This window comes from Xiphophorus maculatus, chromosome 5 (assembly GCF_002775205.1).
Source record: "Xiphophorus maculatus strain JP 163 A chromosome 5, X_maculatus-5.0-male, whole genome shotgun sequence".
Classification (NCBI taxonomy): domain Eukaryota; kingdom Metazoa; phylum Chordata; class Actinopteri; order Cyprinodontiformes; family Poeciliidae; genus Xiphophorus; species Xiphophorus maculatus.
In genome coordinates, this window is record NC_036447.1 from 23,340,210 (window position 1) to 23,353,885 (window position 13,676).

At 36.8% G+C, this 13,676-nt stretch overlaps 1 protein-coding gene across 2 annotated transcripts in view; it reads left to right on the top strand.

Moving 5' to 3' along the window:
• The first annotated feature begins 6,955 nt into the window (after window positions 1-6,955).
• LOC102216510 (gamma-adducin) overlaps window positions 6,956-13,676 on the top strand; it is a 113,550-nt gene continuing 106,829 nt past the window's right edge. For both annotated transcript variants that reach the window (XM_023334603.1, XM_023334605.1), the window contains exon 1: window positions 6,956-7,107. The gene's annotated coding sequence lies outside the window, so the exon portion shown is untranslated. The remainder of the gene's footprint in view (window positions 7,108-13,676) is intronic.

Below are 13,676 nucleotides of genomic sequence, written 5' to 3' on the forward strand. Positions count from 1 at the left end.
TGTGATTGTGATTGGTTTGCATCTTTTTTTCTGTTTACTGCAATTTCTCTCCACCGTCTAAAAAAGTGCATGCAAACTCAACCTTCCACTCTACATGAGCGTAAGACATTAATCTCAAAACTGACGTCTCCAAACAAGCTGCTCAATGGTTTGCAGATTATTTGGCAAGTAGGACGCAACATGTGCTAGATGGTCAAAGTAAATTCCACCGTTCTTGAGGTCACTAAAGGTGTACCTCAAGGCTCTGTCTTAGGACCCATCTTGTTCACAATGCACATTACTGATCTGTAGTCAAATCCTTCCAAACATTCTTATGCAGATGATTCTGTAATTTACTATTGTTCACACTCAATCGCACAGACATTTGGACAGTCTGCTTTTCATGCAGTGCAGATTCACCTCAAAGAACTAAAGTTGGGATAAAATGCTGAAGAATCCAAAATACATCCCCTTATTAAGAACTGCCCAAGGTAAAACTCTCGAGTCGCCAGTTATAGTTACCTGGGTTACATTATCGATTGTGAGCTTCCTTTTAAACTTCATATTAAACATTTGATCTCCACATTATACTGGTTCTCCCTTAGAGCACGGAAGCTTCTGATATCAGATATTTTTTGCCTTTACTTGATTATGGCTGGAATACCATCCTTTGAATGCAAGACACTGGATGACTCGGGTTTGCAAAGCTCTTTTGGCTTGTTTCCAACTTATTTATACACTTTTTCCACACATGCTGCCTTTCTTAGCCACTCTTACAAAAGACGTCTGGACATCATTGGGTCTTGTACCTGGTTATACAAGATTATAACCAATTAAATAAAAAGTATTATTTACTATTTAATAATAAATAACAATGAAACTGGCAATGAAGCAACACTCAAAAGAGTTTAGTGCTTTGAAATTATACTCAATATGACTTGAAAGTGACAAAAAAATGTCCTAAAGATCTGTGGATGAAACTGATACCAACAGGGTTGCAACAACTTCCAACATTCTACAGCTAAAACGTTTAAGGTATGAAACAACAGGTGCCGACAACAACTTTATCTAACCGACAGTCTGCCCGTAAGATGCAGCAGAAATGAATTACGATGACCATTACGATTGGCAACAGACCAACACATTTAATGAAATAGCTTACTGGAAGCACCGTCAGCAAGGTGTGAGAAAGCACAGATAACACAAATACAGATATTTTGCAAAGTATTTTTGGCTCACATTTATTCTGGTGTTCTATGCTAAACTTCCATCCTCTGTTTTGATACATTTCATTAATAATTCAACGTATTTGTCTTTATGGTTCCAATTATTTATAGGAGCACAAAACCTACAGGAAGAGCTGTTCTCCTGATTCATCAACAGAAGATTTTGCTCAGAATGGGTTAATTTTTAATGAAGTGAAAACAAGGAGTAAGCTGAGTCAAGATACACTGGGCATTCGGTTCCCGGAATATGTCAATCATTTATGAAAAATGATTATTCTGCTTGAGATGAAAGAAGAGCAGAATAAAAAAAGAAATTAAATTAAAATGAATCAGCATGAAATCAAAATGTTTTCTGCTTGAACAAGATGTGTGTCAACCTAGTTCATAATCTAGAAGGCACATTTGTTTAAACAAGAACAGTTCAAATGTAGATTTTAAGGCAAGTCAGTTTTATTTGTATAGCACATTAGCAACAAGGCATTTCAAAGTGCATTATGTGATGAAAACATAGCATAATAATCAATTATGTTTTGTCAAATGTCTCCACAAATCATCAAGAAAAATCATCAGCAAATATACATCAAACATATTAGTTAATTTCCCAGTAGTTTTTAATCAAAGCCAACTCTACGCAAACATGTTTTTAGCCTTGATTTAAAGCAAGTCAGTGTTTCAGTTGTTTTGCAGTTTTCTGGAACTTTGATCCAGATTTGTGGTGCATAGAAGCTGAATGCTTTTTCTCCATGTTTGGCTCTGACTCTGGGAATGCTGAGTAGACCAGAACCAGTCTTTATTAGAGCACTGAGTTGATACCCATAGCTACTTGTTTATTAGTTTATTAGAGCTCAGTGTTTTCAGTTATTATAAAAGAATCATCCAGTTGCATAGCAACAACTCTGACCAGATGCAGGTTGGTAAAACATTAAATAACCGTCATAACTTTTCCTTCTAATGGATCTTCTGCAAACCTAAGGAATAAATTGATCAGCTACGTAACTCAAACTGGCCATAATCTACTATTGTCAGTTCAGACAAATATTTTATAAGCAAATATTCTGATAGTGTGGCAAACAAGTCTATCATGCTTTGTCTCTGAAAAAGTAATATGAGCTGGTAAATTATTTACCTTTTAAATTAAGCTGTATATGATCAATAATAATAATAATAACAAAAACTTAAGCCTATTAATCTGAAGACATTCTACTTAGAATTGAAACTTCTGGGTAATTTATGTATATTTGATATGTCAAATTAACATTTTTACAAGCTGTTGTAAATGTAAAATGAAGCCCTAGAAATTCCAGGAAAGCCGAGGGTGACATCATCACGTACGCTCTGCTCCAATCGGTGAACTGGCGCACTGCGTCCCTGTGGACTCAGCTAGAATGGACTTTCAGTTGTAATCACAGGCTGCGTACTTGCCAAGAGCTCAAGGACGTACTTGAGCTTGAGAAACGACCTTCAACTTCAGTTGTGTGTGCTTAGTTGAAGCAAGGTCAATACACAGCAGCGAGACATTCGATGCAACAGGCTTTCAACAGAGAATAAACCTTTACTGGAAAACAACAGGCACTGAGGAACTAAGAGCAGTCAGGTTGGTAATAAAAAGAACTGAAGCAAGAAGAAAAAGAGGATCCACGTCTTGCAGTGTCAAAATACACCTTGTTCCAAATTATTATGCAAGTGATGTTTTCTAAGGTTTTCCTAAATGCAAATGATGGTCAGTATAATTTTCAAGTCATGAACTATTACAGTATAAATCAAATTTTACTGAACAAAGCTCCCCATGAGAACAGTATTTTCTTCAAAAATAAACTCATAATGCTTTGTTCCAAATTATTATGCACAGCAGATTTTCTAAACATTTTATGGATTATAAAAACTGCAAACGGTCATTCTTTGAATGTGCAGCATTAAATGGTCGCATGTACTAAAATCAAAAACTATTTCAATCTAAACCATCTTAACAGACAGAGTTACATGTTAACATAGGACCTTCTTTGATATCACCTGCACAATTCTTGCATCCATTGAACTTGTGAGTTTGTGGAAAGTTTCTGCTAGAATTTCTTTGCAGGATGTCAGAAAACCTTCCCAGAGCTGTTGGTTGGATATGAACTGCATTCAGATCTTCTGCTTGAGGAAACTCCAAAGGTTCTCAATAGGGCTGAGGTCAGAGGTCAGAGGAGGATGGTGACCACACCATGAGTTTCTCCCTTTTTAAGCCCATAGCAGCCAATGACACAGTGGTATTCCTTGCAGCATTCATTGTCATGCATGAAGATGATTTTGCTACTGAAGGTACGCCTCTTCTTTTTGAACCATGAAAGAAAGTGATCAGTCAGAAAGTCCATCTACTTTGCTGAGGTCATTTTCACACCTTCAGGGACTCTGAAGGGGCCGACCAATGATTCTCTCCACATGATTTCGGCCCAAAGCATGACTCTACCACCTCCTTGCTGATGTCACAGCCGTGTTGAGACGTGGTGGCCATCCACCACCAATTACTGAATCCACCTGGACCATCCAGGGTTGCACAGCAGTCATCAGTGAACAAGTCTGTTTGAAAATTAATCTTCATGTACGGCTGGGCCCACTGCGACCGTTTCTGCTTGTGATCTCTGGTTAGGGGCCACATAGTAGATTCATGCACCTCAAGCCTCTGGAGGATCCTCCACCTTGAGGTTCCAGAGGCACCAGCAGCTTCAAATACCCGTTTGCTGCTTTGTAAGGGCATTTTAACAGCTGCTCTCTTAATCTGATGAATTTTTCTAACAGAAACCTTCCTCATTATGTCTTTATCTGTACAAAACCATCTTTGTTCTGAATCAGCCACAAATCTCTTCACAGTTTGATAACGCTTCAGTTTTTGATAAATATCTAATGTTTTCATATCTTGTCATACGACACTACACTATCTGATGATTTTCGTCAGCAGAGAGATCCTTTCTCTTTCCTATATTGCTTGAAACCTGTGGCCTGCTTAATAATGTGGAACATCCTTCTTAAGTAGATTTCCTTTAATTGAGCTCACCAGACAAACTAATCAACCAGCTCTCTGCAATTAATTATAGTGATTCAAAGAGCCCTGACACACAATACCATCTATACATTTAATAGCACAACAAAAAAATTGATCTTTATGACACTTTAATCCAATTTGTATAATAATTTGGAACACAGTGTAGGAGTTTCCAGTGCAAAATGAAACTTCCTGACGGTCCTGATCTAACAAACGCAGAGATGGAAGATTTTCTCTTAACTTGTAAAAATAAAAAACAGGCATCAAGTACAGTAATACCTGCTGAAGTGTTATTTTTTTTTATTAATTTTTTCTATGAATTGAAAGATAAATCTGATGTTTTAATTCTCTTAGCGTTCATCATTGTCTGAGGTCGGGTTGCATGTGCAGCAGGTACAGGAGTGGAAACCGAGACATTTCGCCTCTAGTGTGACACTTCAAACCTCATTCTGGGTGATCTGTGAAAGCAGAGAGCACTGGCTCCGTCCCATGGGCCTTCCTCCTGCTGGGTGTGTTTTATCCTTTCAGTGTTTAGTCTCTCAAAATGTGCAACATTCAAAGAAAGCAACATTAACTCTTATTAATCTGATAAAAAAGGGAAATAAATTTGGGGGATGGGCAGCTCTGTTGCATGGACTTGGTGGATCTCAGCAGAGGGAGAAAGCAAGAAGTCTTTACGGATTTGGTATGAACTTTGTCAAGACAGAGCAAAGCATAGACCAAACATGAAACGAGAATCTGGTGGGGAACAAAGAGAAAGACAGGAACTTGAATAGCTGGTGAGACAAAAGACTAGCGCAACTAAGATGAGGGAACACAGGTGGATTTAATGGAACTGAGGAACTGGAACCAAGAGGACTTGATAGTAATCTAAAATTAAATACAAATACACAAGAAAACCTAAAATTAAGAAACAAAGAGTGGCAACACCTAATGGAAAGGGAAATGAACAAACTTGAACAGAACTAAGTAAACTAACAAGGAAAGAGGATAAGAAAACCAAAATACTTGTGATAGAAATAATGCAGTAATAATCAGGGCTAAACTATGAAACCAGACGTGAACCAGTGTGATAAAACCAGATGAGCAAGGAGTAAAAGAAACTGACAGAATATGAAAAATGACTTTAACTAAAATGAAAGAAAAAGGAGTAAACTAACAGACACAACCTACAGAAACTATTGAGGAAGGGGAACAACAGAATAACTTATAAAATCAAACCTACTGGAAAGAACTAATAATGCAAACGCTATGAACCATAAATGACTCATAACAAAATCCACAAACCAAAGCCCAAACACCCAGGAATGTTGACAACCATGAGCACAAGGATGTTCTCCTCAACACGGCTGTCCTGGGCCGGGCTCCAGCTTGGGATGATTTGCTACATGTCTTCTCCTTCTTTCTCCACCCTCTTTCCTGTCAAATCTCTGTTCATTAAAGGTCACTCATGTAAAACAAAAACAAATCTTTAAAAAACGAGAAAGAAAAGCAGGAACTGGAGTAACAGTGAGTCAGTGGTCCAAATAAGAGTGTACTTTAGCTGAGTCAGACTCTTGTGAATTTCGGTCTCCACTGCTAAAGCTTTTCCAGAGACATGTGAACTATAAGGGGGTGTCCCTTTCTGACAAACAGATTTGAATGTTTAAGTTCTTCTAATCGGTAAACTATGAACTTATGTTCTTCAAAGTATTTACACTTAGGGACCGCTCTTTTTTTTTAAAAAAAAAAACAGTAATGTTGATAAATATAAATACATCTTTTTTCGTGACCCAGCCCTCCTCCCATTGTCCAAATGTCCTGAAATTGAAGCCTGTATTATTCTAAAAAAAAATATTTTGTTTTTTTTTCCACAAGTGCTACTACTACTACTACTACTAATAATATATTGATATATTAATATATTTCTATTGATATATACTGATAGATATAATATAATTATAATACATTGATTCTGTGTGTTTCATATCACACCCTACAACTTCATTTATTACAATAATCCTGACTAAAGTTCGGACTAAAGTGCGGAACAAAAAAACACGGAGTTAAAGTCAGACGGACTGAGGGTAAGAAATGACTGACCACTAGGAGGAGCCTGTGTACTACAGCAAAATATATGTATTTTATTCAAACATTTTAATATACATTATATATTTTTTTTATTTAGTTAGTTGTTTCAAACAGACAATAAAAAGTCAAAGTAGAAAAAAAATATTTAGACAAATAGTCATGACATGCAATTTTACACAATTTGTTTGAAAAGGAGGTAGAAGATAAATCATCTTATGATTTTCTGCACGTTGGCTACAAAAAAAATCATCTGACATGATCAATTCTTAGTATTAATGAGACCAAATATTCCGCTGTTACATACAGAACATATAACATATCTTAGTTGCACGCTGTTCTATTTGTTTACAGTGTAAACTACGTGGAGAAACTCCGCCCATTTTGAGCGTTTTTTATAAACGTAACGTCTAAATCACATTAAAACACTTTAAACATTTTTTTGTTTGTTTGTTTTATCCTTTCATTGTGGCCGAGTCTGGACAAACATAAATAATAAACGCTGACGTCCTGCCTGAATCACGTGTCCTGAGTTTGAAACGAGGGATTTGCGAAAAAGTGCGCCGCCGCTTTCAGTGAAGGAGACTGTACTTCCTGCCATATTGTGAGTCTGTGATTCCGCGGCAGCTGGTGCAGCAGATCTCTACAGCATGTTAGCTGGCCGCCGAGCCCCGCTGGCGGCTGGTTCAAGCCACAGTCTTCAGTGAAAATCTGTGACAGGAAGGAGACACGAAAGCACCAGGTTCAAACTATAAACAAGACGAGAGAGAGCGAGCTTCTGTGTTCATCTCTGCTGCTGGTCTGCGCCTCCAGGTAATTATTAGTTTTATGAAATGATGTCATAAAAATTGCAGTTTGCCATTTTGGATGTGCATCACCTTGTTCGAATGTAGGCTGTACTGAAATATCTCTTTCAAGACCACATCATTAACCTGAACATACAGTAAGTACTGAGTGTATTTACAGTCACTTTTATTAGCCTTAAGTCAGTTTATTTATAGAAAGCCATTTGTAGAAAATGTAAACAATTCACAGATGCATTCTGTTACATGAAGTCCAATTTATTTAGGGCTCTAATCGATCAGGTTTAGATTCAAATCCAGTGACATCCCAGATCAATACAGTTATAATCACAAAATTAGCTTTCTCACACGTCGAGATCATCTGGTTGAGAATGTAAATCGTGTTTTGTGACTTGAGATCTACTTTAAAATGAATAATAATGAAGAATGAAACTGATTAAGGCTCTCCAATATTAGAAAAATCAAAAAGTTGCGATACTCTTGCAATCACAATATCAATCTTTTCCATTCCCATGATGATCTCACCAACGCTCCCTGACTGTAAGCATTTTGGTAATGAAGGTTTTGCATGAGTTCAAAAGTATTTTGTGGCAAATCTTTTATCTTACAAAGGTGAGGCAAAAATGACTAGCTATGGGGGTTTATTTATCCGTTCTTAAATTTACTGATTGATATTTCAAAGGTTCTCACCATACTGTTAACATTAGTTATGAGAAACTGCACTTTCTAAATAATTTAAAACACTTCCTAACAGCTTTTGGACTAATGACAACAGCTTAAGGTTAAAACATTATAAGATAGTTGTTAAATGTTCATTTGCTAAATTAAACATAGAGAGTGTTGTAGTTTACTCAATTTAGGCAATTTATCTTGACTTGAATATTAGAAAAATGACATCTTCAGCGCATGAAGCGTGTGATTACTTACAATTTATGATATCATTATGTATATTTTAATATGTAGCTTTCTTTTTTCTTTTCTACATGAACAACACAGTTCTATGATGTCTTGATCTGTGACCTCAGCCTAATATCCAATACTAGAGTGTGATCGGCTTATTAACAACTTCAGTTTCAATCAATAAAAGTAAGAGTAAATACAAGTTAAATATATATTTTAGTAATCTAAATGTAAGGTTTATTTAGGGCTGTATTTACAGTTTATAACAATCAGATCATTTTAAAATACTGTATATAAAACTACTGCGGTAAAAGAATCCTGTTTTACTTTACCTAATATCTTGCCGTGCAGCTTTAAGCGGAGGCTAGGTGTGGAGATTTTACTGACAAATTAAAGTAAACCTTTGAAACACCCCTTCTCAATAGGAGCTCACAGGCTGTGCTGTGTGGGTGTCTGCAAAACAAATCAAGATGTGGGGAACGAAAGCCGTGTCAGTGCAATCGGAGGGAATTGCTACACAAAGCTGCAGGAACTAAAAAGATTTATTTTTAGCTGGAGGATGAAGACTGAAACAAAAGCTAGGTGCCGTGGCCAAACTAGTGACAAAGACAGCGAGAAGTTTTTCTGTGCTGTGTTTTTGAATATTTCAACTTTTTAAAATCTCTGCAAACTCTGGCCTTGTCTGATACACTGGAGGCTTCATACAAATAATCATGTCCTGACACGTTTACAGAGTTGCTTTCCATGTGGGAAAAAGAAAAACAGCTTTGTGTTGGGTTTTTGTCATGATTGTATCAGTTTTCTTGTCCTTTAAATTGATCTTTGTTTGTTATACATATAGCTCACTGCGTTTTCTGAATTTTGTTATTCAGTTGTAATTGCCTTTGCCTCTAGGTGTCCTTAGTCATCAGACCACCTGTTTCCACTTTTCACCCCTCTCAGTATATTTATGTTTTTGTTCTTTAGTCTAATCTTAAATCATCACGTTCTCTGCTCACCCTACTCGCCTTTTCTCTGTTTTCTAATTTGCTTTAGTTTGATTATTAAAAATAATAAGACTCCTGAGTTTCTACATTTGGCTCCCTTCATCTTTGGTATTACACATCCACATTTACCAATAAAACAACGCAATACTATACCAAAACTGAACATGAAAGAACCCTTTTCAAAAAAGAAAGAACAACATTTAATTATTTTTCTGTCCCAAACAAGTATCAGGATCTTGAGTTGCTTTGGAGTTTGCTTAGTTTCTTATTTTCATTAGATCAGTATTGTTTCTGTTCTTACTTTATTTCAGTCCTCTCCTGGTGATTCTAGTTTGTTTATTTCTTGTGTCTAGTTATTTTTTGTTACTCTGGTTTAATTATGTTTCTTAAGTCTTTAATGTTAGATTATTTTTCCTAGTTGTCCTGTTGCGTAGTCTCCCTCACCCCCATGCCATTTTCTCTCTCTCCCCTCACACCTGTAACCTGTTGGTCAATTACCCTGGTCTATTGTTCCAGCAGTCAGACTCCCAGTTTCCCAGTACCACCAGTTGAACTTTTCCTTAGCTGTTTTTGGTCATGCAAAATCTAGTGAGGGTTGTATATCTGTTAAACAGCTGACTTCAGGCTAGCTACTTTAGCAGGTTTCCCAACTAACAGATAAGCTAACATCAGCTTATCACACTTCTGCTGCTCTGTAAAGATCAGGATGACAAAAATTACTTCAGAAGCTGCAACTAAATAGGTTTATTATTGCTACATCTGTTTACTTAGGTTTATTTATCAAAATAAACACATTTTTGACAACATAGCTGTGACAATCATTATGTTAGCATCACTGGGAATAAGTACCAATGTTAGACAAGACAAAGCAAGTTTATTTGCATATTTCAGAAAAAAGGCAAATTGCATGATGACGACATAAAACATTTTATTGCCGTGGCATAATAAGGGAACGTAATGAAAACTTTGAATATAGCCTAAATCAATGGTATTCTAGATATCAGTCACATATCTAGAATACCATTCTAGATATGATATTCTAGATACCATATCTAGAATACCATATCTGGAATTTTAGGCTTTCTCTAAACAAACTCAACTTTTCAGCATTTTTGCTTTTTTGTTTTGTTTTGTTTTTGAAGTTTTTTCAAGATCAGAGAAACACAAACTAAATGCTTCACTGTGTTTAGTTCTGATTTCAGTGACGCTGAGTAGACTTGAACCAGAAGCTCCAAGTAATCTGAAAAGTTGATACATCAACAAATCTTTAATGTATTTTGGTACTAAGTTGTTCTAGACTTTAAAAATAAAAGTCTTTTATAGTCTATGCTCTGAGCTGCAGGGAGCCCAAATTTCAGGCCTGATCACTAGTTGCTGACTTTTGATCATTCCTCCTTTGGTCCAAAAAATATTTACCTCAGTTTTGTTTCTCTTCAACTGAAGAAAGGCATGGCACAAAGATATTAATGTACCGGTACTGATTTGAACCGTGCATCTGCTCAACATTTGAATGGATTGATTCATAGTCTCCTGGTGACATTTGACTGCATCACCTGTATAATTATGCTATCTTATCTCATTACAAACGAGCCTCAAAATGGAACCTTGGGGAATTCCTCAGGACTGTGGTTCCTCTATAGTCCATGTTTATGTAGATGTCACTGAACTTTTAAAAGGCAAAAGTTCATAGTCTGCTTATGACAGACTCAGTCCTGTCATAAGTGCGGAAACTGGACTGAAGAGTCAAAACGGTTGGTCATTAGCATTAGCAAGGTTAACATAATTTCAGATTCTCATACAAACCCATGCTTAAATGATATAAATCAATATCCAATGATCTGGGCTCAATACTCTTGGTGAAAACAAACAGTACTTTGGGAGTTACCTTAGTAATGCTCTCTGTTTTCACTAAAACAGATGCGATTAACGCTGTGAATGGTTGTCAAAAAGTAAAGTGAGGCTTATAGAAAAAGAAATGGAACATGGAAAATCCTATATGTAACTCATGTAAAACCCTTTTGACAATGCAAGAATGTTCCTGTTTGGAAAACTATCGCTACATCCATATTGTCTGTCAGCATCAATCAACTGACCTGATTGGTTGAAGCTAACTTGTGCACAACAACGCAACACAACAGATGATTTATCCAATCAGCTGGAATGTAAAGGAGCTCATGTGGATGACCCATCCACTTTTTTTTTTTAGACCAGTTTCCATTATGTAAAATTCCACAGAAAAGGCATGTGTGCCTGAAAGTATTTAACATACGCCCAGTGCCGACGATTTGAACCTGTCCAGAGGACAGAGATGACTTCATCATTACCTCACCCTGCTCTGTTAGAGGACTTATCAAAAACATGTGGCTCCTTTCTCCCTGCACACTGCAATTTGATGAAGCCTTGGACTCTGCTTTCTTTGTTTGAAGACATGAGTTCACAAAACTAGTGGAGTTGTGTAATCTTGCCTTTCTCAATATTCTCGGCTCACTATGCATATTTTCTCATATGCCGTATAGCTTGTGTTAACTTCCCCTTACACCCAGAGAGACCAGACGACAGACGTCGGGGTGGGAGGATGCTCTGTATCTGAAACAGGACTCAGTCTTGACCTTCTAGATTTGACACTTTGGTTCCTTTGGAAGTCTTACAAATATCCTGACATATAGTATCATTTTTATGGTGGCAAAATCTGCATATTTAAGACTCCCAAAAAACATTTTGTACTCCAGAAGCTCACAGGTTCAAAGATTACTTGTAAAGTTTTTCTGGCAGTGACAGTTTAACAACAGCAATCTCAGCCCTGCAGAGAAAGGATCAAAGTACAATTTTTGTTACTTTCTGTGTTGTTTAGAACAAAGAGTGGACTGGTGTGAGATTATCACGGTATGATGACCTTCAGTAAGAATAACACGGTTTCATTTAAGACAGAAAAGTAATTATTAATCCTTCTGCTGCTAAAATAATCCAATATATTCACTAATATAGCTTAGGGCTACACAATATATCACACATTTATTGTCATTGCAACATCAATACTGCAGAATTGCTTGGACTACAAGTAATTACAGCATGTAGATATCATGGATTACATTCTCTGCTGCAGCAATAATGTAATCTATTAGAATAATGTTTTTTAAAATTTTGATAAACTGACTTTCACAATCACCCATACAAATATAATAACTTTCAATTGCTTTTAAGCTGTATCTTATACCTTCTTGTGCTTTATATAGAGTTATATAGCTACATTATTAGTTGTGCCATCTGCAGAGGTTGGGCAAATATAAGCAAAAATTCTTCTAGAGTTGCCAGTATGTTATTATACTAGCATTAAAACAGTGCTGCCTCAATCAGAGTGATGGATGGGCCTCCTCAGATCTCCATACCACTACCTTTTGTGTTTTTGAGACAGAAAATATTTCTCAACAGCCAAATTTGCCTTTCTTGTAAGCAAGGAAAAACCATAGGATGATCCTCCACGGGAAGAAGAGACGAGGTCTTGCTCAGTGGGTGGATGAAGGTGAGAGCAGAGCGACTTGAGACATGCTGATTTGGGGTGGTACAATTTTCAGCTACAACTCATTAAAAGCCAGCAAAAGGCAGATAAAGGCAGAAAAAGCCCTCAAGAAGAAAACCGTACGGTAGATCAGGTAAGAGTGGTGGACATTTTGTGACAAAGGGGAAAACAATTTCTTTGTCATTGCAGTATTCAACAATAATATTTCAATGTTTTGGTTTCCGCAGTTATGAATTGCTGCTGTGTAACTGAACTGAATTGAAACTGAATACTTGCCAATGTCAAAAACCTTTAGATCCTTTGGTAAAGGAATTACTTGAGCCATCTCCCGTCTCCGGAGAACATTGGATCTCTTATCATGTGGATAAGTTAAAATGTAAACATTTGGTTGTTTTCACATGCAGCATGAATTCACACAAGCCTTTGTGAAGCCATGTGTCAGCAGTAGATCTTCCCATGCAGCTTAGACAGTTTCGCATAGATATTACAGTGCAGTAGCCACGGTAACGGGGTCAACCTCCGAATATGCTAGGATGAGAGGCGACAGATTTTTGGCCAAAGGAGCTTTTCAGACAAACAGAGGTTCTTTTCATCTCCCAACCCTTCTCCTGTTGTCCTCTTATTAAAACGTCTCTGTGACTCAAACGTTTCTCATCATGAAAGCTCAGTTGACTGGGAACGTTGACTAGACCAGGCTGTATTTTTCTTAATCTTCTGGAGTAATTGATTGCATCTTATTCATAATTACAGTTATTATCAAGTCGGCATACTTTATTATCTAGAGCTTTTATGAGTTGAAAGTCAGGCGTTTTTTCTTGTCCTAACTCCAATAGTCTGTTTTTATTTTTATTTTTTATTTTTTTTCTAAAAGCTCTGATGGTTGGGATTATATAACCATCTTATAATTCTTTGTAAGGTTAGATCCGTAACAGCTTGAGTCTTTAATCAGCTGAATTAGTATGAAAAATACCCTGGATGAGCAGAGAATGGCACTGACTCGGTGTGTGGTTTCGTCTGGGCTGCTTGCCAGTCGCGTTGGTTAATGTCCATCCCTGTTACTGTGCCCCGAGGGCCTGCATTAATATGCATATAAGATGAAAACTTCCAGGTCACTAAATCTATTCATTTCCCTGTCATTTCACATATTTACTGGCAGAGCTTAATTACTTGCATGTC